The sequence below is a fragment of the Candoia aspera genome, chromosome 3, assembly GCF_035149785.1.
Source record: "Candoia aspera isolate rCanAsp1 chromosome 3, rCanAsp1.hap2, whole genome shotgun sequence".
Classification (NCBI taxonomy): domain Eukaryota; kingdom Metazoa; phylum Chordata; class Lepidosauria; order Squamata; family Boidae; genus Candoia; species Candoia aspera.
In genome coordinates, this window is record NC_086155.1 from 23,654,407 (window position 1) to 23,668,343 (window position 13,937).

General features: G+C 40.4%; 1 pseudogene; it reads left to right on the top strand.

Annotated features, from left to right (window-relative positions):
- Positions 1-250: 250 nt before the first annotated feature.
- LOC134492974 (large ribosomal subunit protein eL20-like) lies at positions 251-991 on the top strand (annotated as a pseudogene).
- Positions 992-13,937: the final 12,946 nt, after the last annotated feature.

Here is a 13,937-nt window from a genome sequence, read left to right on the forward strand (position 1 = left end):
ATTTTCCGGTATTTGTGGGCTAATTCACAAAGCCACTTAATTCTGCGGTTCTGTCTCTTGAGCATTTTGAGTAGAACCAATTTCTTGATTATCTATCAGAGTGCAGAGAGAAATAAGGCAAGTTTGCAAATGCATTCTACAGTTTTCTACTCTTAACTTTGTCTTCCTTAATAGTGGACCACATTCCTGAGCCAGTGTGTTGCAGTTGTTAAGAAGCTGCTTTTCTGATGGCTATGAGAGGGATGACACCATGAGGGAGTATAAAGTTGTTGGGATCCAACTCCCAAGTGTCCAACTCCAACTCTCTATTGTATGCGCAGCTTTGCTCCTAACCATGTTGTTGCAAAATCCTGTTTCTAGTGTTTTGTACTCAGCTAAGAGGATGAAGTGAGAGCCAGTTTGGTGTAGTGATTAAGGCATCAGGCTAGAAACTGGGAGACCGGGAGTTCTAGGCACAAAGGCAGCTGGGTGACCTTGGCCAGTCACTTTCTCTCAGCCCTAGGAAGGAGGCAATGGCAAACCACTTCTAAAAAATCTTGCTAAGAAAACTGCAGGGACTTGTCCAGGCAGTCTCCGAGAATCAGACAAGATTGAACAGGGGAAAAAAAAAGATGAAAAATATCTTCTGGGAAAATTGTATGCTGTGGACAAGTGTTTGAGAAGTCTCCTCTGAAAGTGAAAAACTTTGGTATCTGGCTGTGCTATGATTCTCATAGTGGAGCTCACAATATGAACAAGGAATATAGGGATTTGACAACTGCTGGAGCTGCTACACATTGCAATTGTGATATGGGAGCACATCATACAACCCATGCTCATTCTTTTCAGATTGTGAAGGTTGAAGAGACTGCTGCTGGCAAATTCTGCAGATCTGCTGTCAAACAGTTCCATGATTCCAGAGTTAAGTTCCCACTGCCACACAGAGTGACGTGCCATCAAACATATGCCATACTTCTCTACCAAGAGACCAAATACATTCTTCAAGATGTAAGACTTGATTGATATGCTCCAGATATCAATAAAGTTCTTTTTGAACATTTAAAAAACAAAAAACAAAATATCCTGGATGAGGACTGAAGAGTTTGCCCTTAGCCAGACATTCACTGGGTAGCCTTGGGCCAGTCACAGTCTTTCAGTCCAATCTACCTCACCAGATGTTAATGTGATGAGGGTGTCCTATGAGATCTTGAAGAACATGGTTGTTTTTTTGTTTTGTTTTTTGTTTTTGTTTTGTAATCTAACAAAGTTGCTTCTTCCTGAACCATTCTCAATTATTTGTCTCATAATATGACCAAGAGTGGACAACCTGTGGGCCACGTGCTCCATGTACTCCCTGAAAATCCTTTGGGGGGCGCCTTTGACCCTTCATTACATCACTGCTCCCCCTCTATTGTGGCCCTCAGCTACCACGGAGGAAGAAATGCCATCTTACCCTTTTGAGGTGGCTCCTTGCTCGTACTAAATTGCTTGTCTGAGATACTTCATTTTTCACATCAGTGATCTGAAAGAGGGAGAGGAAGGGAGGGAGGGAGGGAGGATGGATTATGGGGATAAGAGAAAAGGACCCATGCTTAATAGCAATACAGTATTAGAATAGCCTCATCCAATAAATTAGGATTTCTAATTTTATAATATTGAATGACCCTATACCAGTGCAACTTTTTAAAGCCATATTTAAGGTGCTGGAAACTGTAATCTGAAAAGTAAGCTTGGCCAGGGCAAAAATATCAATGGAATTTATTTTATTTACATTTAAAATTAATGAAAATAATGTAATTAAATAAAGCAAATATTATTGCTATTTCATCATTTTTTTCTCTTCTATCACACAAAATTATAGTTTTGGTGTGATAGAAGTTCCAAGCAATGCTTGGAAAGTCTTTGGGTTACTATATCCATAATATTTAAGGCTGGTTGCAACTTGGGGCTTCAGAGGTGAAGCCCATGTGCCCAAGGCCAACTCTCATAAAGCAGCAAGGGGCCCCAATAGACATCAGTATAATAACCTTAAAAACTACCTCAGAGGAATGAAAGTGGTTATGATCTGCACCCTCAAAATAAAATCTAAGAGATCTGAAACTGGACTGGGTAATAGGTTAGAAAAATTGCTATAGTGTGGTGGGCACTGTGTGTCCAAATGAGCAAACTAGATACAGCTTAACAGGGGCTTCTCACAGATATTTGGAATCCAATTAAAAACATGCTAGCTTAGAGCTTGATAACACAATGTCATAAAGAGCCTCTCCCAGGATGGTGGATTCTTGCACCGTGCAAGGGATTGAACTTCATGCTTTCCAAGAGATCCCTTCTAATCCTTACATGCTATGAATCTAAGGCACAAATATCACATTACATATATTGTTCTGGAACAAGCGTCTGTTCATGGATTTAACACAGTTGCTGAGTTAATCAAATTTCTAGGTTAACACAATACATTGGATCATACACTAACCCAAAGGCCTGGAGCTGAAAATTAGGCTATACTGGTGACCATATTTTCTTGGAAAAAATAAAGAACAAACCTGAAAAAGGGGCAAATCTGAAAGAGGTTCATAAGTATAAAAAAAATTAATTGTTTATGTTTATAACTTTGATTTCCAAAGGAAAATTCAAGAGCAAAACCAAGAAGAAAATTTACAAAAATGCATTTTCCAATAAAAGTATCTAAAATCAAACAGTATATGTAAATTTATTTTAGAAAGACAATTCAATTTCCATGTTTTTCACATGAATGTGAAAGACTGTGCATTAATCGGTACCATTTGTACAGTAAAAGTTAAAGGACAAAAATAAAGGACAAAAGTGAGTTTTTGAAAAATAATAAATCTAAAGGACAGCTTTCTGGAATAAAGGGCTGTCTTTTATAATAAAGGACATATGGTCACTGTATGCTACATGCACACACAAACTTTAAAGGGTTCAAAATATCCAAGCTTAGTATTTGATGCAAAAGTAGCCCCTAGTTCTTTAATTAATTTGCCATAGAATTGCTTAAAAATACTCTGAAACTACTGCATAGAATGGCCTTCCCCAATAAGGTGCTTTGTTGAGAATGCAGACCCACCAGAATCATGAACCAACATGGCTTGGCAGTCCCCCAGCACATTTGGAGGACGCCAGTTGGAAAAAACTGCAGGAGGTGAGCTATAAGTAAAAATACACATGACACAACAAAGATGGGTGGCTCAGCTTTGTGACCAAATGCCAAGATGATCTGCTTGGGCTTAAGCTTACCACCTCGTGCATATTTGAGTTCAATCCAATTTAATTTGCTTTGTTTGTATCAACCTATCTTTTGATTCAAATATTTTGCTGTGCATTCCAAACCAAGATTCTCAAGGTGTCTGTGTCTTTAAAAATACGATGGGTTGGACCCAGACTTAAGGTCCTTCCACCCAGTCATTGCTTTGTCCCTTTTATCCTCAGCAAGAGTCCCATGCTGCCACACTATCATCCCAATTTCTGTGCTTATGGAGCTGCCAGCATTCCCTCCAGCTGACCCATAAGAAGGACTCTCTCCCAAAAAAGTGGGTAATTTTCACCCTGAACCTAACCATGCCTAACCATGTTTCCTTTTTTCACCTAAGAAAAACATACCTAACTGTCCACTGTGCAAGAGGGCAACAATGCCATCCATTGAACTGACTGGAAAAGATAGGAGGAAGAAAGATATATCCAAGGCAGTTGTGTTGGGTGCAAGTGCCTTGGGTACAAGAGAGAATGGGGAAGTCACAGGACCCAGGAGGTGGGATGAGGTGGGGGTTCTAGTGGGAAATGGACTGCCCCATAGCTTCAAAGAGAATGCTGCAAATCATCCTTTCCAGTGTTTCCTCTACAGCAGAAGCTGCTAATCCCACACTCCCCATGGTGACATGGAGACAAGACGGGACAGTCCTGATCATTGATCAGTGCAATCCTTGCATGCAGAAGAGACTATAGACAGGATTAGAGAACACTTATTGGAAAAATTAAGACACTGAATTCAAAATACTTTTGTTAAGCATTATTACATCTGGAACAGACTTAATAGAAATATCAGGCCGTAGCAAGTTAGACGTGATTAGCTTCAGCTCTCACTAATTTCAATGAGTCTGTGATAAACATAATTAAATTAGGATCCAACCTGATTAAAATAAGAAGATAGGACAGAAACAGAAAGAGCAGAAACTCGGGAAATACAATTAGCAAAAATGCCGTAAAAACCAATGGCAAAACCCCTGCTTCTTTGAGTATCCCATATTTTCACTTAGCATCTGAAAGCCATCGAAATAGGCATCACATGAGTTGCCTTGGGGGAGAGTTCCATCAATAAGTTGCCACTACCCTTGGCAGCCATCTGTTTCACTTCAGAAGATGGAGGTGCCATCTATAACTGGATCACTATCAGAAGTTTTGAAAGTTGGACAGGTTTATATGGCAGCAGGCAGATTTATATGAGGAATAAAATCTATACTCATTATGTGATACCAACCACTCATTCCTTTGACTGGCAGGGTGTATATCAGTAATGCTGTTTTTCCTGGACCATTGAAGTGCCCAGTCAAATCTTAACCAACTGGATGCAAATATCTATTCTAACAACTGCCTAGAACTGGACTGGGAGACCTACAAATTGTGGATATCATATAACACTGGTTTACTTCTATGAATGCTTAATTTCATTCAGTTTTGAGAGATGGGATGGCAGAGACAGAGTGGCATGCAATCTTGTCATATGGCATATACCACCCACCAACTACTCTGGCTATCCTCTCTATCACCTGAAGTCTCCAAATCACTTTTACTGTTGGCTGATAGTCCCTCTTAGATAATGTGACGCCATGTATGAGAACCATGATTTTAAGGGTTTTGAATACACAGCATTGCTGCAATATCATCTGTTAGATTTATAGCTAATTACTGATCTGTAACACTATGATCAATATATAACACTGATTACAATGGAAAGAGGCCCTTATCAGTTTTGCTTCTATAGAAGATAATTCAATGTATCTGTCTTAAAATGAAATTTCTAGCAATTGCAGTTAGCAGACTGTGATTCATTAGCTTCCTTCCCCAAGAACAAATTTCTTTCCTTCCTTTTATTAATTATTTAATAACTTAGCATATAATCCTATATACCAGGATGGGCAACATAGGGTCTTCCCAATATTGCTAACTCAAACTCTAACCAACCCCAGGCAATATGGTCAATGGTAGGGATTACAGAATATGTGGTTCAGCAACATCTGGAGGGTCACACCATTCTCTTCACATTTACCAGAGCATTAAGGCTTGTTGAAATTAATTGGTCATACTTCTAAAAAGAACAATTTAACCCCTCAGAATTAATGCACAAATCCAATAATGCAATAAAATATCCTTTCAAATAGAACACAATATCACAAAAGTTACAAATAATTCCATAATTGGAGATTGTCAGAGTCACTATTAACATGATAATCAACTTTCAAATGAAACTTAGGTCCATAATATTCAAAATGCCTCAAGAGGGAATACATTAGGATATTCTTTCTTCTTCTCAACAGCCTTCATCTTCTTTTAGGTGGTTCAGCAGGAGCTTCACAAGAGGTCCTGTAGCTCATAAGCAAGATAACTGAGAGAAAAGGTGACTGCTCCCTTTGGCTCTGAGAAGCTACTGGCCCTCTTGGGTTTGGGGAGCCATGAGTGATGTCCAAGCTACACAGATGCTGTGACATCATTTCTTTGTGACATCAGAAGCCATGACAGTAATGGCAGATAAATTACAGTGTTGGAGCTTGGGAGGGGGAAAGGGTAGGAAGAGCAGGATTATGGGAAAAAATGGGAAATATTACTGGAGTCTTTTCTGAGAGGCAGAGGCAGACTCCAATCAGAGAGCCCTATGGCTGGCTTTAGGCTAAGACTGAGTAGGCAGTAGCCTAGGGTGCCAAAGCTTATGGGGTGCCAACACCACTGCTTCCAAATCATTCTAAAAATGCAAATCTTCACATTGACGGGAGGTGGCACCATCAATCAATGCAGCCTAGGGGCATCATATACCCTTCAGCCAAGTCTGGAAAGCACCAACAGCCCACAATGGAAGAAGTAGCCCTAACTGCTTCATATTACATTAGGACAGCCTTCTTTGATGCATTGTTCTTCAGATATGGAGAGCGAGATCTGCAGAATTCCCAGTCAAAATTGCCAAACAATTTGTCCCTTGTCTAGATAAGTGCTCTAGTCATTCAAAGTGTTATTGTAAACCACCCAGAGTCCTCGTTTCTTGGGGGAGATGGGCGGTAATAGAAGTTTGAAAAATAAACAAACAAACAAACAAATAAATGTGGTTGGGCTGAAGGAAAATATCTGGCCCAAAGTCATTCAGAGAATCCAGTGATCAAGAAGGGACCTCTCATCTGATTTCTTAACCACTGAGCACTCAATTTAACGAAGTGCCATATCATGATATTTTCTTGCAGTACCCCAACTGAGTATGTGGCACCAATCGAAGTGAATATTTGTAGCTCAGGTTGAACTGTGGAGTCCTTGGTGCTCTCTGAGCCTTGTTGTTTTCTTGCAGACATTTCATTGCCAGACTAGGCAACATCTTCCATGCAAAGAGGGAGTGGGCCTTGCTCTCGGTTTATATACCATGGCTTGCTCTGCTTGTGTTGGTGCGGGTATTGTTCTCTCCTTGGGAGTTCTTTGATTGGGCTGTTGTTTGCTGCTTGGTTGATTGTGTGAGTTAATAGTTCCTTGATTAGGGTGTATTGTGTTGTTTGATGGTTCATCTGGTGTTAATCCTAGTGTTGATTTTTGCATATCTGGTGTTGATTGCTGGCAAGGGAGTGTACTTGTCATGAGTACTGATGGTGAGCAGGAGGGGGCCTCTATCCAGGGGGGAAAACACATGCGTAGTACTGAAGAGTTAAGCAGCCATTCAAAGAGACACAGATCAGACCCGCCTTAACCTTTGGGGTTTATCTGTCTGGGTTTTTCCCACACTTCTTCAGTTTGTTAGGATTTTCTGTCTAATGTAGCAGTAATAAAGCACTAGAGACCTATTCCTTGTTTCAGCGTGGTTCCTGGCTGTTAGGACAGTACTGGTCTTTTGGCTTTTCTATTGTCTCTTTCGAATGGTATGTATATGTTGTTTACCTCTATGTGTCTGTTGATGGCTGCTTTGTCTGAGTGCCAGGCTTCCAGGAATTCTCTGGTGGTTTTGGATTTGGCTTGGTTTAGGATGCTCACCATTTCCCAGTTGAAAGTATGGTTGAGTCTGTCCATGTGTTGTGAGATTAAGGAGTTCTCATCGTGTCTTCTGACTGCTAGTTGGTGTTTGTGGATGCGCTCTGCTAGTCTTCTGCCTGTCTGTCCTACATAGTGGCTGTTACAGTCTTTGCACTGTATGTCGTAAATAACTCCTGTTTTTTCTTCTTGGGCTTATTGGGTCTTTTGGGTTGCTTAATATGTTTTGAAGAGTTTTAGTTGGTTTATGTGCTACAGTGATGCCATGTTGTTGTAACAGTCTGTTGGTGGTTTCTGAGATGTTTCTGATGTATGGCAGAGTTATCCTTTTCATAGTTTCTATTGGTTGGGTTGTAGTGGGTTGGGTGGTGAGGCACTTTTTGATAAAGTTGAGCGGGTATCCATTTTGTTGGAAGATGCTGTACAGATACATTTTTCTTTTTTTCTGGTGTTCTGGGTTGCTGCAGTGTGTAAGTGCTTGTCTGAATAATGTTCTTACACAGCTTCTCTTGTGGGAGGTTGGATTGTTACTTTGGTAATGGACCACTTGGTTGGTGTAGGTAGCTCTCCTGTAGACTTGTGTCTCTAACTTACCATAATTTCCTCTACTGATGGCCCCTGCTGTATGTGGCCCCTGTATGTGGCCCCTGCTGTGGTAACAGGAGTTGTGAAATGCTTCAGCATGGTTTAATATGGTGCTATTTTAATGCTCATACAGCAACTCATAGTGCTGAGTAATTAGTTCAGCCACCTACAACTGTTGCCCTAGATATGTTGGGACTATAGCAACTACAGGCTGTACTTGTTGGCCGAGTGCTGGAAAGCATTTGGCCCAGGAGAGATCAGAAAAGTCACACACCAGGCATTTCTATAAAAATAAATTTATTTACAGAAGGCACAAAAACTTATTTACAGGCTTTGTGCATTTGCACATGCTGTCAGAGAGGGGAGAGCTCTCTTAGCTGCATACTCTCTACAAGTCTAAAAAGAAGGAACTAAGTAACAAGCAAGCTGCCCTCGCCTCAGGCAATGCAACTATTATCACCTAAAAAGATGACAATTAAATTCAACCACTTCACCCAGCCAAAACCATTTGTTACCACAGTAACCTTAACCTCTGTAGCAGAAAAACAATATACTAACTGTACTGGCTAGGAATTGTGTGTTGGAGTTATGTTCCCAGCACGTCAGGTGAGCATCAGGCTGGGGATTCCCGAATTAGCCAATGATGCAGCCAGTGCTAGTGAGCACAGAAAAAGGAATTATAGTGAGACTCTTTTAAAGGTCTTTTCTGAAAGTGCTCCGACACCTACTGGGCTTTCTCTGTATAGAAGCATCAGAAAATATTAAATCATATTCTGCACGATATGCTTTTCAGCTGGTTCAGATCCCTGAAATACAGAAGTTTAGAAGTTTACAGGACACAAGTTTAGAAGCACTTGTGTGGCTACTTGTATATAGAGGGTACTTTGTTGTCAAGGACTTGCTGTAAATGTGAAGGGCATTTTCTTGTGCAGTTTGCTCTTATTAGGACTGTTCTAGGAGAAGAGCTAGGCAGTATCTGATCGAGTTGATGTTGCCAGATGTTTACCCTGAATTACTGAGGGTGACATTTAATTGTTTACTTTCAGGACTCAGTTCTGATGTTGAAAATATGTTTTAAGGTGTGAACAGTTTTGGCATTTGTGATATTGAAAAATTATTTGAAAAACAGAATTGTCATACAATCAAGAGTTCAAAATATATCAAAAAACATAGCACAAGATGTACAATAATGGATGGAAATTCCATAGCCCTCAACTGTTCACATGCACACAGTTATACCTACATGCTAGAGTCAATACCAAGCTGTAGCCAGGAGTCATGTGTCCAGTCAAAGAAATAACACCCAGAGATCCTAAGGAAAGAAGCTGTGCCCTGCAGAATGGAGATGAAAATCTTTGTCTTGTTTATTTATTTATTTATTTATTTATTTTATTTAGGAACATTTTTATGCCTCCTATTCCCAGGATTCTAGGCAGCTTATAATAACACAATAAAGCATCTATAAAATTCATATTCATATATTCATAAAATGAAACATTAAAACCAATAAATATTACTAATCCAAACTATGGCTATTGTCAAGCAGATCTGAATACCCTTCTAAGAGGACTGTTTTTACCATTCAAACTCTTGTTGAAGTCTTTGTTACATTGGTCAAAAACTGCCTCCATTCCAGACTAAAAAATTGTAGGGCAGGAGCAAATGTGAATAAAGTTACAGGTATGACTCACAGTTCTTTGGGCATGGGGAGGGTGTTCGGTATGCAAAAACATAAGATTCCTACTGGACCATCTATTCCAGCATTCTGTTACATATTGGTCAAAAGGAAAACACACAAGCACAGACAATGGGATGGACCACACTCTTTTGCCATTGCTCTCCAGCAACTTGTATTAGCTTCTTGTGACTCAGAAGGTACCAGATAGTCATCAAGACATGGTTGAGTCCTATTTGCATTTCTCCCTGAAATTCTTTATTTATTCTTTCTGAAGTAGTTCCTGCTTTGTTTAGAAGAGAGAAAGACAAATAAATAGGGAGATAGATGGAACAGAGAATCAAAATTATACTTTTTCAGATTATATTTTATTTTCATGATTAGAGCAGAATGAGCCAATCATTTATGGATTATTCATGGCCTAGGCATGTAGAGTGTTTATTTTTTTTTAAAAGTTTTCCTACAGATTTTGGAGCAAAATCTCACATGTGCCATTGAGTCCTGACATCCCATCTTTCATTTTAGACACTGTGAACAGTGTGGAAAGCAATTGTTCTCACATGTTAGGAAAGGGGAGGTAGAAAGGAATGAAATTATCAAGCAAGCCAGACTTTGTCAAACTGATTGCAGGACTAAAAATGTTAAGTAGACTACAGAATGCAGGATTCTTTGGTATTTTATCAGCAGGGGGCAATGTAGCTCAGATTAAAATCGCCATGGAAACAGTAAAGCAGGACAGATAAGTAAGGAAAATTGCATCCTTATTTTTAATAGAACTGTCAGGTAATAAAAATGACTAGTCCATCCACTGACTGGCGTTTAACATTTTGATTCATTCACCTGTTAAAATAAACACTGAAGTGTGTCACAAATAGGTGGTACCATACTTAAAAGACATTTATACTACATTTCTACAATAGGAAAGCCCCACAGAGTTTCAAGAAACTCAGGCAAAGGGTCATGCTGCAGCTTTAAGATCAAGGGCAATCAACAAAGCAATACTTTTTGGCCCCTGGAAGCCAGAGGAGGGTGTGCACTTGACCCAGTACTACCTCTGGCAGAGATGAGGCCAGGAATTTCAGCCATTAACAGAAAACAAGTGCATTAAATCTACCAGAGTTTTACTACTGTAGTTTATGTTACTCCTGCCTGCCTGCCTGCCTTCCACAATATCATGCCACCACAATTTGGCAATTTGCTGACAATAGTAGCATCTACCTGATCTTAGTTGATCTAAATCAGTGTTTCTCATTCTTGGCAGCTTTAAGATGTGGGACTTCAACTCCCAGAATTCCCTAGCCAGCATGCTGGCTAGGGAATTCTGGGAGTTGAAGTCCACAGACCTTAAAGCTGCCAAGACTGAGGAACACTGATCTAAATTAAACACAGTCAGCTCTGTTGATCAATTAGCATTTGTTGGGAGGCTGCCAAAATATACCACTGCAGTAGTCTAGACTGAGAAGTCTAAAAATCATCCAGGAAGAATGTGATGGCAAACTATTTGTATATCATGCCCGGAAAACTATGCAAACATGTCCATAAAATTAGCAGGAGAAAGGCTTGACTCAGAAGTGAGTCTACCTACTTTTGGAGATGGAATCTAGAGTGTTGAGCAACAACAATGGGCTTGGTGGACACATACTACCAACAACCCTAATCCTAACCCTACCTTGAAGCACAAAAGCTTTCTGCTAGATTAAGCCAAAATGTAATTCCTTTTTCTGCCAGTTATTGCAACAGAGCCAGTGTGGTGTAGTGGTTAAGGCGTCAGGCTAGAAACTGGAAGACTGAGTGTTCTAGTGCTGGCTTAGGCATGAAGCCAGCCGGGTGACCTTGGGCCAGTCATTTTCCCTCAGCCCTAAGAAGCAGGCAGTGGCAAAACACTTCCGAAATCTTGCTAAGAAAATTGAGGAACTAGTCCAGGCAGTTGCTAGGAGTCAACATTGACTTGAAGGCACCAAAAATGAATAAATAAATAAAAACCTGCAACAGGGCTGTCCACAGGGTGTAGTCAAAAAGTCAGCATGGCAGCCATGATAGTGTAATCAAAACTCTGTCTGGTTTTTATGCAATGTGCAATGCACATAATTATGTGAGTCATAAATATTTTGTGGCAGGGAACTCCAAGTCAATAACAAAAATAAATAAAATAACACACATGGTTGTGGGGTTTTTTTGTTTTGTTTTTGGTATGTTGTGATTCTGCTCCAGTCAATTTCACTAAGTGAGTGTAAATTCTATGAGTTTTGGTGGGAGAATCTCCATCATTTTACAAATGATAGCCATGTGTTTTCTTAGGTGGGGTCTCTCCTCTTCCCCACCAACAAAAACTCAAAGTTTTAGCTTTTCTTCACAAGGAGTGCTTGAACCCTCAGTAATATGGTTTCATTGTTCTGGTTCATTTTCAAACTCCATGAGAGCCTGTCTGATAAGTTATGCAGAATTGTACACAGCATTTTAAATGTGAACATGTTATATATAAACTTCTCAAACCTGATGCTTCCCATATATATTAGATTTAATTCCTGAACTCCTATCCCCAACTTTGTTGGTTGAGCTGTGTGGGAACTGTAGTCTATCACTTCCTGTTTGCATTTAGAACAGGAAGTCATACTTTCTCATTTAACTTTCCAGTCATTAAGTCTCCTGTATCAAATCCATAGACAGAAGAACTGTGTGTTGTGTTCAGCAAATTATACTAAGAGCATTGCCTGAATTTAAAAAGTGCAAACAACTTGGCAATGTAGTTCCTTTTATAAGGGACAGCTTTAAATAAAATCCAATTTTAATTCCAGCTTTCAACTGGCAGTGAGTCAATTCACTGATGATGACTGCTGCTCTGACTCTTAAAAATACTTCTTTTGTTAATAAGCAGATTCTAGACATACCTCTCTCTGCATGTAAATAAGACTGCAAAAACAGTCAGAATTCAGTAGTGATTGCAGTGCATGGAAATTCAGTAAAACGCCCAAAATTCCTCTGTCTGGGAATTCTCCTCCCAACCTTGCGTAGCTCCAACCTTCTTAGTCTATGTGGCAGTGGGGGTCGGGGGTGGGGGTCGTCTGTGGCCCTCCTCGTGTCGCTGAACCACATATAGTTTACCCTTGGCCATGCAGGCTAGTTCTTGTTCAACAGCATTTGGAATGCCATAGCTTCTCTCCTCCTGCTCCATAATCTAGGTGCAGACATGAGTTCTTGGAACTTTCACTTTTCAACTCTACAAGGCGATCACCTGCCCCATGTCATCCACTTAGGAACAGCTGACATGGAAAGGTTCCAGTTGTTTCTGATGATAAAAGAACAAGAGGAAGTGATCCCAAAGGAAAAGACAAAAAGTTTGGTCCAAAATCAGAGAGGCAGCCTGAAGTGAAACAGAAAGGCATGAAAGGAAAGACAAGGCACGCAAAAGATTTAAGGAAGCCTGTAGCACAATGAGCAAGAGAGCCTCCTCAAATCTGATATCTTCCAGATGTGTTAGCTGGGAATTCTCTGCATTCCAGTCCTCCAACCTTTTTATGTGGGGGGGGGGGGGCTTAAGGTCGAAAAGGGGACAAGTCAGGCCAACATCTTCACGATAGTCCCTGGGACCTTCTGTAGTGGCTCTGTGATTATGGATGCTAATAGACTCCTATGAAGACCACTTGGTGGAGGAAGCCAAAAATGTGTTCAATGGTAACTTGTGTGGATGAGTCTCTACGGCACTCTCTTGCCCTGGAGGTGACAAATCATCCCTCAACGTGGAAGAACCAGCCTGATTTGGCCAATGGCATAGAATGGGGGAAAGATCTGGTTGTCACCCATCTTTCTCTTCCATGATCCGCCATGAGACAAAGCAGACACAGTCAAGACTCGGAGTTAACCTTCTGGAAGGAGAATACACTAAATTAAAAATGGTAAAGTTGGAAAAGCTATTATACAGCTAGAGTTGGAGTGCCATTGTCCTTTTAGGGTGACCTGGCTGCATAGCAAGCAGAATTATACTTTGTGCAATTCTCATCCCCTGATTTATTTGCATGGCAGCATCAGGAATATTACAAATATAACAGTGACGTGTGTCTGCCAGTCATTCAAAGTGGCACCAAAAATGGCAAGAGGAGGGGGAGGAATGGAGGTGGACAATGTGGTCAGCAAAGGGTTGTAAGGGGAGCTTATAATTATCCCCTTTGTTCAAATACTGTATTGTCGCTCTTCACTTTTAAGGCATTGGTGAGTCAGGATTTAGAAAATGTATATGTGAAAAAAGCTATTATGTGTTATTACCTTCAGTGCCCATGAAGACTGGTTAATATTTTTGCCAAATTACAAAACTACAGGATGCACCCTAAATGAATACCACATCCTGAAATCAGGTATTTCAGTTGCTTTGAGTTGAATTCAGCACCATGGGTAAAATTTTATCCTTCAGCAAAGAAACGTGGGGTCTGGCAGGATTGCGCCCCCCTCCCCCCTTATCTCTCCCACATACAGT